This window comes from Triticum aestivum, chromosome 1B, assembly GCF_018294505.1.
Source record: "Triticum aestivum cultivar Chinese Spring chromosome 1B, IWGSC CS RefSeq v2.1, whole genome shotgun sequence".
NCBI lineage: Eukaryota > Viridiplantae > Streptophyta > Magnoliopsida > Poales > Poaceae > Triticum > Triticum aestivum.
Genome location: NC_057795.1, coordinates 431,230,324 through 431,241,365, shown reverse-complemented (window position 1 = coordinate 431,241,365; position 11,042 = coordinate 431,230,324). Strand labels below are relative to the sequence as shown.

Below are 11,042 nucleotides of genomic sequence, written 5' to 3'. Positions count from 1 at the left end.
GGCCTTGGATCACCCATCCTCGGGCAAGTTGATGGTTCGACCAAGCACAACCTCATGCCACCATCAACAACGGCCTTGTCGGCAAGATTAAGATCACGAAACAAAGAGGGTCCTCTTTCCTTGCCATTGACCTTCTTGTAGACTTGATTTTCTTGCGCCGTGAATCCATCCTCATCCAATTCTTCTGGTGTACCCTCATCATCTGACTCATACCTACACATACGACTATAAGGGAGGTTACGGTCCATGTCTTGTTGACAATGACGTCCAAGTCACCAATGGGATTGTAATGAATCTCTTCTTGTTCCGCATACACATCATCTTGAGCAATAGCATCTTCATCAACATGAGCAATGACATCTTCATCAACATGAACAATTGCATGTTCATCAACATGAGCAATGGCCTCATCTCCAAAATGATCGTCACCTAGAAGAACTATGGCTCTAGCATTGATGTCCACTTCATTTGGTTGGCTACTTGGTCGTTGGCTACCCGCATTGTGGTCATAGACCACGACACCATCATGTATTGGGGAGGACACATTCCGGTTCAAGTCGAGTAGTAGCCGAGGAACTTCAACCTTTGTGGCCAATAACTCAAGTGACTTGTCTTGCGATCCCTCAACTTTATCCTTATACACATCCCAATGCAATTGAAAGGTGATGGGCATTTAAACCTATAAGGTTCTGGGACAACTCGTGCCCACGGAGCTCCCCCGATGTCATGTATTCCCTGCCGTTCGATGCTGTAAGAGCAAAGCTAATAGAAGAGTCGGCTGCCGGCTCTATAGCACTGCCAGGTCTGCTATATAGCCTGCTTATATAATAAACTGGCTGTAGATTAGCTATAGTATTTAATGCTTGCATCAAGAAAGATGCAGAGAAAGGCATACTGATTGGCTGGCGCTTGCCTTTAGTCATTGTGCGGGCTGCATGTTGGCTCGATTCCATCGGAGCTTGTGCTATCGCTAGCGATTGACGAAGCGCCGGCGCCCATCTCACTTTTACTTTCTCTCTCCTCTAGTTAAGGTTTTGCTGATGTAGAACATCTTATAATAGCCAGTTGACTAGGACTGATGTGGAACATCTTATACTTGCTCTAAGTCTGGTCTTTTAACTTCCTTCGAGGCGTTGGATGTTCAATTGTATTGCTGCTCGTTTTTACTGCGGTATGACTTGGCATGGCCAATGACCGGTGGGCTCTTGCCGCGCACGCGTTGGCTGGGCTGATTCGAGGTGCAGGTTCGTCCTCTCCCCAGCCGCCGCGTGCGCGTCGTGCAGTCTGCGGGAGCGTGGGGCAGGCCTCGCCCATTCCCCTCGCCCGCACGCCCGCACCCCTCCCTCCCTGCTCTATCCCTCTCCCTGCTCAGCCACCATTGGTGGAAAACCTTAGCCCAGTCTCGCAATCAAGCAGCCGCCGCGCCTCTCCCTCCTCCCTCCCTCACCTCAGCCGTGACCCAGGGCTTCGCTGTCTCTTTTGATGAGATCCACCGCCTCCCGAGGTCCTCATCTGCCCCGGGTTGCTACAAAGCCCCAGGAGGAGAAGAGACCTCGTCGCGAGGAAGGTGCGAAGGAGGAGCTCAACCAAGGCGTCGTCGCTCGGAGGAGGGGAGCAGCGGATGCGAGCCAGGAGGCGGATTGGCTCAGTCCAGCCATGGAGCTGCCGCTGCGGACTCCCCGCTGGCCTCCTTCGTCTTCATATCTTCTACTCCCTGCCGATTTCGTGTTCTTCTTTTAGTTTCCTTCATACGCTGGTTGATTATCTTGTCGTCCTCTCCTGCGTCCACCGATGCACCGTTCTGCCTTTGGCAATTAGTTGAGGTGACACCCTGCTCCATTTTCTTGCCTGCAAGATGTTTGATGAAATGCGTATTTTCTAACCTTACTTTTTTGCGTTCAGTTCATTTTGCTTGATGTCGTATCATCCGTCTTTCCTGATTTCCTAGCCTGCTTCTCCTTTTCTAGGTCGGGTAAATGGACTCTTCTTTTGCTTGTTTGTGGATGACTTTTCTTTTACCTGTCTGTGCACCGTTCCACCTGTTGCCTTTGCTCTGACTACTTCATCTCTGTTTATTTAGCAGGTTCTAGGATCCCCTGTGTTGCTGCATCTTGATCTACTGCTTTGATGTAACTCTGTTCTGCTGCTCGAGGTTTGCTTCCTTTCTTTCTAGCTACATGCATGTTTTCCTTTTGCTGAAGGAAATAGTTTGTTATATTGATTAGTAGTATCTCTATGTTTATAAATACATACTAGGAACGCGTTCTTTAGTGTGGCTTTCTCTTTTCTATGCAAGAAGTGTGCCATATCTAATCTGACAACCATCTTATTTTGTTGTTCTAAATAATTGCTGCAGGATGGAGCAGCAGGCATAGAAGAAATCTAGAGCCAATTTCTCTTGGCTGTGGCATCTTCCGCTGACAGTAACTCTACACAACAGCCTGCTAAGGTTGATTCTTGCAAAAAAAAAAAACACCCATAAGTCTTGCATCGTTCATGAAAAATATATGGTCAATTTCCTTTATAAATGTTGTGCTTAAAAATACCTTAATTAAGTCCATCAACGGTGAGTTATGTTTTACAAACATACTTAGGTTACCTCCTTCTTTATCATTGGTTTTTCTATTTTCAGTCCTATGGCCTGTATTTTTGTAGTGAGCGTCTTTTACGTTTTGTTACCAAACTTAATCAATTAGCATGCCTATTTCTCCGCATTGGACAACCTTTCTTATAACTGTAAAGAATATAGTTTGAAGATAATCTGCCAATACTTCTGTCTTGGATATAAAATGATTAGGCAATTCTACATTGTCTTAAATTTCCCTGAACTGAAAAAAGAACTGATCTACTTCCTACCTGTGCTACTAAACGTAAAACTGAAAAAACTTTTACTGCCATTTTGTTGGTACTTTCCAGTTGAGCCTTGGTGCAGTGGTAAAGCTGCTGCCTTGTGACTATGAGGTCATGGGTTCAAGTCCTGGAAACAGCCTCTTACAGAAATGTAGGGAAAGGCTGCGTACTATAGACCCAAAGTGGTCGGACCCTTCCCCGGACCCTGCGCAAGCGGGAGCTACATGCACCGGGCCGCCCTTTTTTCTTTCCAGTTTCCATAATGAACTTGGAAGGGGAGCCTTGGCGCAGTGGTAAAGCTGCTGCCTTGTGACCATGAGGTCACGGGTTCAAGTCCTGGAAGCAGCCTCTTGCAGAAATGTAGGGAAAGGCTGCGTACAATAGACCCAAAGTGGTCGGACCCTATGTTTTTAAGGCGGTAAGGCGAGGCGAGGCGCTGGGGGGGCGCCTCACTGCCTAAGCGCTGAGGCATAAGGCGAGGCGACGCCTTAGAGACTTGTAAGCAACAGAATTAAGTAGAATTTGGTAGGCATTAAGCAACTAGGCATACAGCCATACACACCTTGCAACTGATTGTTGTAGAGCCCCCATCCTCTTTGCACTTGCTTTTCTCCCCAACAGAATTCTGCATCAACATGAAGTCATGAACAAATATGTTAGAATAATGTATCACTTACCAGTGCACATTCCACAAAAAATAGAAATAAAAGTGAGGCAGCGAACAAAAGTGGAAAGAAAGATAGCAAGTATGAGTGCAACTGCAATCTGCAATGCATGGCATATTACATAACCATTAACCAATTCAAATGACACAAGTCCAGTAGTCCACATAAGACAAACAGAATAATAGATAATTCCAGCATAGCAAAAGGGATAAAGGTGGCCAGCTCAGCTCTCTCATGTCTCTCCACTCTCAAAGTCTCAATCAAAAGTCATCATCATCAAACTCATTGGCATTGGTGTTGTCTTCACCATCTTGGTCAACATTAGTTGGCTCTTGATCGTCATTGCTCACATCATCATCATCCTCAACGTAGTCTGAATCCTCCCCCTCCGCATTGGGCATACTGTTGCTCTTGCTTGTTGTTGCTGTACTGCAGAGGAGGAGGAGCTGCTGGACAGGAGGATGAGGAGGAGCTGCTGGACAGGAGGAAGAGGAGGAGGAGCTGCTGGACAGGAGGAAGAGGAGGAGCTGCTGGAGAGGAGGAACCGTTGGAGAGGAGGGGGAGGAGCTGCTGGAGAGGAGGAGGAACCAGATCTGCTGGAGAGGAGCCACTGAAGAGAAGGAGGGGGAGGAGTGTGTGGATTGGGGGCTGTTTCTCTCTCTCTCTTTCTCCCCTCTTACCTGTTGGCGCCAACATGATTCCAGTTTCCCGCCAAAACTCTGTTTCCCGCCTAAAACAGCTCCCCTGCCTGCCTGGCAAGCTAAGGCGTCCAAAATGGACTAAGGCAACGCCTCGGACGCCTAGGCAGACGCCTCGGACGCCTTATAGCTTAAGGCGGACGCCTTAGACACCCACCTAAGGCGAGGTGGACGCCTTGCCCTCGCAGGGCGCCCTGACGCCTAAGCGTCGCCTAGGCGACGCCTTAGGGACGCCTTGAAAACAGAGGTCGGACCCTTCCCCAGACCCTGCGCAAGCGGGAGCTACATGCACTGGGGCTGCCCCCCCCCCCCCCCCCCCCCCTTCCATAATGAACTTGGTTTCTGTTTACACACATGTACGGCTACATTATCCTATACATGTCTGAACTAAGTGAGAGGGTATTGACATTTTGTCTCCCCGTCAGTTAGGATGGAAGCTTATAGGCTTAGATCATTTCTCTTGCACTGGTTCTCACCAGTGAGATTGCAGATGTGGTATATTCTATATTGAGAATACCAGTGTAATTTACTGGTCCAAAAGCTCCATTTCTTAATATGTTTTTGGAGAACCAGTAATGTGTTTCTTCTTCCCAGTCTATCTCACTGTAGAAAATGTACGACATGCCTGGCAGACATATCTATCAGATATGCTTTTGGAACTGAACTTTTCCCAGTCTGTAGTTCTATTTTTTCTAGCTCAACATCATGTTTATCGTTCTACCAATTTAGTTGTGAAGAACATGTGTTAGCCCCAAAGCATCAATAAGCTGTGCACATTGTGGTACATTGACAGTGTGATCAACCATTGTACATATGGTCATGCTACAGCTAAAGGAAAAGATATTTAAACTTTTTTGGGGAGTCATATATGAAAAGTACATTTGTTTCCATCGAGCTTATTTACTAAGAAAAGGTTACCACTATTTCCTTACTAATAAACCTCCTACATATTCTTAAAGTTCGGTCTCTTGCTCTCTTTGCTTATGAATCAGACACTTTCCCTTTCTTTAGTACTTCCACAGTTCCACTTGGCTTTGACCTCATCCTTTGAAGGTGTGTGTAGGTAGGTAAGAGTGATGATAATGTTACTTAAAGGAGATTTCACAAAGAGATTTACAGCTACCAGTACCCAGCAATGCTTCAACCTTATTTGTATGCCCTTGTATGTTTACCTCTTAATTACTTTTACCCTTCAGTTATTATGATCACATACTTGGTTTTAGATTGTCTACTTACAATAAGGAGAATAGAAGCATTTGCATCCACCTAGTACTTTTGCCTGTCATGCTTAGCAAGAATTCAAAATAGCGACCTTTGGATATCAATTGCATGTATATCTTACAAATTTACATTGCAACAAATGATTTTGATATAGTACTTCGCTACTGCCTACATGTGATTCCATTTGATTTCACTTTGATTTTGTTTTTCCGCAGATCGTTTCTAGGTGGTTGCTGATGAATCATGTAAGGATGGCGCATAGTTCACCAGAGGGAAAAGACCGAACTACGATAACCAAATCAAACAGATGAGAAGGTACAAATTTCTGAAGCATACACATCAGAATACAGAGGAGAATTACGCCTCTGTTTAATATTATGTGTTCTGCTTGATATCTTGTTTACGGACTCTGTAAGTGTGCCTTTCTTTGGCAACCTTGTGCATTGGTTGTCAGATTGCCGTTGTTTGTGATCTGGTAATAGTTTTCCTGGTGTTACTTAATTATCCCCTGGTATATTCTGTTGTCTCCATACATGTTAATCTGATAACATATACAAAGGCTGTATAGGTAATGGCATAGCAGATTTTAGTTTCATGATCTTACTTAAATGTAGTTCTGGCGATAGATAGCTTGACACTATCCGTCATGTGTGTCCCTGCTTCCTTCTGTTTTGCAGGTCCAATTGTCGTTGCCTTCACTTGCTTTGTCGTTTACCGATCTGTCAGCTCGCCGGTTCCCTGACTTGCTGTCAAGGTTTGTGTTCTGTGCCTCCATTTTCTGTTTTCTTTCTTTTTGTTTCTCTATATTACTTACTGTTTTATTCTGCTACCTGACCGGGTGTTGCGTGCGTGCGTTATTTGTTTGTTTCGATTTCTTATGCTGCTTATTTCATTTATACCGCTTCCTGTGCTAGGATGTGCCTTGCTATGTCTTTTGTGATCCCAATTTTTTAGACCCTGGCGGCGCAGTTTTGTTTGCCCGCTCTTTCATGCGTGTGTGAGATTATTGACGATGGGGTTGTGCTTGTTGGGGTGGAGCGAAAGCAGTTTCTCCCTGCCGCCAGATAGGATGTTCTTCTAGGCAACTGGCGGTACGGGGGCACTGTCCGCCTATGAACAGGCTGCTTTGCAGGCTATAAATTCTTACAGGGACGATGTAAATCATGTTGTTGTTGATTAGGACGATTCATATACAACTTGGGTCTATATTTCTATTAGCCTGATTAGGGGGGAGAGAGAGAGAGGCAGGGAGGTGCCTAGGACGAGTAGGAAGGCTCTGGGCAAAATTTTGCCGATCCTGTGTGTGTTCTGTTTTGCCCAGTTAAACATGTACACTTCATGTCATATAGCATAATAATAGCAGATGATAAACTATCGTTGTCATATCATTGAACTTGATATCTGTTTGAACTAGACAGATAATTTTGACAAGATTTTATCCTGGTGTAAACATGCTGTCATAGTGTCAACATAATAATAATAGAAAAACCTTTTCAAAATTCAACATTATATAATATAAACAGTTCCTCGCCATGGTAGCTGTTGTAAGTTCTAATCTCATGTTGAACCCACGGTTCTCAACTTTTCTTCATTTTTCTTAGAAACTTAAACAGTGATACTCTTTGTTGTAATTTAAAAAGGTTGGAAAGGTTGAAAATTTCTATTTCGAGGAATGGCGACACCAATTTCTGAGTGGAACTATTTGTTGTATGCTTACAATTAAATATCATATTAGATTTTTGTTTTTCTTGGAACTATTGACATGTAGTGGAGGCTGCATTTGATTTGCTGGTGTGTCAAGCACATAAATAATTGGTTTCGCCTTTTTCACAAACCAAGCTTAGTCACATAACTAACTTTAGTGTATCCCTCAATGCACATGGGTCGCTCTCTATCCTTTTTAGCGTAGATAAGTATGGCAATTATACTTGAGGTTGCGGCTCTGCTGCAGATATGCCCATTGCCATCGAGCCTTTCTATCTATATGTTTCTAGAGTATTTCGTTTTTGTACTATACGCTTGACAAAATGATTCCCTTATAAGCTGCGATAAGGTGTTTGTAGTTGGTATTTGTACTACAAGCTCAATTTTTTGGTTCATCTCATCTCTGGTTATTTTTCCTTTTTTGTATTTATGTAGCATATTATCATTAGCTTATAAAACCTCTTGTGTTTCTTGTTTCCAACCATTACTCTTTGGCAGGGAAGACTATATTATAACGCTATAAGATTATCAGGAAAAGATTCAGAGCTTTTGCTGAACCCAGATTGCCACACACACGATGCAAAATTAACCAGGACCTTGAAATATGGATGAAGGTGTTTATTATGTGCTAGAAATCAAATATGAAAATGTTTAGATAATGTTTGTGAAAGTGTGTATACTGAACAAGCATCCTGATTGATGTGTTTTTCTGTTGTTCCTTGATGTGCCCTCATGCAGCTGTGCCCATATATACTGATTGTTATACTTGTGCGAATTGCAGGAGAGGGGAGAGACATGTGTTTGGATTCTGGGTCTTTACTTAATTTGTTGCAGAAAATTGGTCAATAGATCTCATTTATGGATGAGGTTGTGGCGGTAGTTCTCGGGTGCAGTCTCTATCTTGATAAAGCCTTCTATCAGGGCGCATTAGATGCTGAAGAATAGTAAACATTTGGGGTTTCTGTGGCGTTCAACATTCAGCGTTTATGTACTGTGTACATGCACGGCCATGCACCACCAGTTCAGTAACTAGATGGCCTTTTCTACTGTACTGGTTCTGCTAAACTTCACATGCTAACTTCTTTGAAAAGGGCCAACAGCGTGTGCCACATGTAAATAGTCCATGTTACAAAGAACAGAACCAGAAGTGTGGGGATGATGTATTAATGGTCGGTCAGGGAATTCAGTCTCGATGAGCTTAACTAATGACATATGTGAGTTGAGCCTGAGGTCATTTTCAAAGTAACAGAAGTATTTTACTTTCCTTTTCATGTCGGTGGTTGACAGAACTTATATGTTTTATCAGATTATCAGAGGACAACAATCATATAAAAGTTATAATCAATCAAAACACTTCTATGAAGCATGTAGTAGACAAATAGTGCTACTGAGAGTGGATTTTTTTTTAAACCACAAAGAGTTTACTCTCAAAGCTACGTGGTCTTCAATGGGATTCTATACTAACAAATTAAAGTGAGCAGGTACCTGCTTGCCCACAACTAAACCAACTAAAATCCATCTTTGATGGCGCAACAGGAGATTACTTAAAAATACATATATTTTCAATGCGACATGGTCTTCATTGGTATTCTATACTACCAAATTAAAATGTGTAGGACCCGCTTGCCCACAACGAAATCAACTGGCACATATGGATTCAAGGGCCAAGCTAAACCAGCTAATTAATCATAGGTTTAATTTCATATAGGATTTTCTACTACCAAACTACAATGAGTATATACATCGTCTGTCCTTACTAAAGAAAACTATTTTCATCATAAACATGGGTTTAGCGGGTCTCTGCGCCATTTGGCGCAACGGGTCAACTAGTACTCTTTAATCGGGGCTTTAGTCACATTCCCACATCATACCTCCCAATAAGCTTCACACCATCACTTAGGTTAATCCAATTGAGGACGATTCTCACTTTCACGACAATATCATCATAGCTCGGGCTTGTGTCAAAAACCATGGCCTCCTCCCCTTCATCGGCATTTCCATTCATGAAAGTCGCCTTGTCCAAATAATGCACATTCACTAGTTTATCCATCTCAAAATAATGGAACAAAATTGAGTCATCCATGGACCGGCCATTTCATATGGATGAACTATCTAAAATATGCATACTTTGAATCAAACAATTAGTATACCTTAATCATAGCATTAACCCTAACCCCTAACCCTTCCCTAACTAAACCACTGCCCCTAACACTTAAGCTAGCTTGCCACAACCAGGCTTGACACAAAATACTTAGGCAAACCATAAATGCATCATAAATGCACAATAAATGCAAAACTAGAGCAAGAACTAGGGTTTGCAAAACTAGTTGATTGATGAGCATGCATGCGTGGGCCATGCAACGTACAGGAGGAGGCGATACTATTAAAAAAAGGTGACTGGCCCGAAATTAGAATTCAGCATGATCAGTAGCCGGTCCCACATGAGCGGGTTCGCTGGAAAGGAATGGCTGCTCGTCCTCAGCTCCCTGCCGCCGGTGTGCTGGATACGCGCAGGTCGTCGCCGGCCGGCGCCGGCGGTGGGCTCCGACGGCCTGACGGCATTCGCGCTGCACGTTGGGCACACACTACACACGTGACCATACAATGGAGGCCTCAGGCCTCGACCAGTGGGCGCGGCCGGTGGATACCCTGTTCCGGCAAGGCCGCAACGTGCTCGTCTCGCCGGTGTTCTAGCCGGGCGCCACCACCGTGACGCCTACTTCCCGGCGGGTGCCAGCTTCCGAGCTTGTCTCCGCGGGGACCGGCTAGCGCGTCACGCTCCCAGCACCGGCCGGCACGGGGAACGTGCACGTGGCCGGCGGCACCGTCTTTCTGCTGCAGCTGAGCCCGCTGATCTGATGACGACGTGACGTGCGCCAGACCGCGTTTCACCTTGGCACGCACAACATGCACAGGCGCGGCTGCGGAGCAGCATACCGCATGCACAAGCGGCGGTCCAGCTCGGCCACGCGAGCGGCGCAGCCCGCGCGGGGACATGGAGTAGCACGCGGCATGCACAGGCGGCGGCCAGCTCGGCAAAGCGAGCGGCACAGCATGGGGGCGAGGCCGGAGAGGATGCACATGCACGGGCATAGCTCGTGATGCAGTACAAGGGCAGGGCGCGGTGGACGCCGCCGACCTTGGAGACGCGGGCGGCGCGCTCGAACTGGACCTCGCCGCCGGCGTCCGGTACCCTTGGCAGTTTCCGGTTGCCGCCGCGTTGACCCGCATCGAGTCGCCGTGGCCGCGGGCGGTGCGCTCGAACTGGACCAAAGCTAGCAAGCCGCCACGCAAGCAGGTTGATTGATGAACAGTAGACTAGCAATACGTGCGTCTCGTCTCGTCTACTCGGCGGCGGTGGCGTCCCACGGGAGGACCTGGTACTCCTCGCGGGTGAGGAGGTCGACGTCAGCGCTATCGGCGTCTTTGCCTCCGCCTCATCGTGCTACTCCTGCTGTCGGCCACGGGTGCGGCGCCTCGTCGGAGGCATCCGAGCTGTCGCTGGGCACTAGCGGCACCAAAGCCAGGATCCAGCAGGCCAGCAACCAACTTTGATTCAGCAGTTTGGTCGTTAACAAGCGGTACAAGCTCCAGATCCAATGTACATGTTTGATGGCTCAGGTCCGAGTCTTCAAAAAAAGCTATGGGACTGCACATTATTAGACCTATTCTTCTCATCAAGCAACTCAAGATCTATGTAGTTATGCTTCAAGACTATCAAAAAGATGATAGGTTTAGTAGCAAAATCAGCTAATTACTTTGAATGAGGACATGAATTGTAGAGTTCTTGTTTTACCAACCAAAGGCGGTCAAATCTCTTGCCTTCAAGATCAACCATATACCGCCCCCATACTAAAAGACATTAACCGTATAGCTAACAAATGATGATCAGTGCATACCTACC

General features: G+C 45.6%; 1 long non-coding RNA gene across 3 annotated transcripts; it reads left to right on the top strand.

The window, feature by feature from the left end:
- Nucleotides 1-1,258: 1,258 nt before the first annotated feature.
- On the top strand, nucleotides 1,259-8,409 carry LOC123129090 (uncharacterized). Of its 3 annotated transcripts, none has more exons than XR_006463588.1 (8): nucleotides 1,259-1,823; nucleotides 1,903-1,967; nucleotides 2,084-2,152; nucleotides 2,357-2,449; nucleotides 5,267-5,375; nucleotides 5,650-5,749; nucleotides 6,112-6,188; nucleotides 7,920-8,409. It is a non-coding gene; the product is annotated as an uncharacterized lncRNA (long non-coding RNA). The 3 variants fall into 3 exon arrangements; XR_006463586.1 differs by having other exon boundaries at nucleotides 1,260-1,823; nucleotides 5,277-5,375; XR_006463587.1 differs by lacking the exon at nucleotides 5,267-5,375 and having other exon boundaries at nucleotides 1,261-1,823.
- The last annotated feature ends 2,633 nt before the right edge of the window (nucleotides 8,410-11,042 follow it).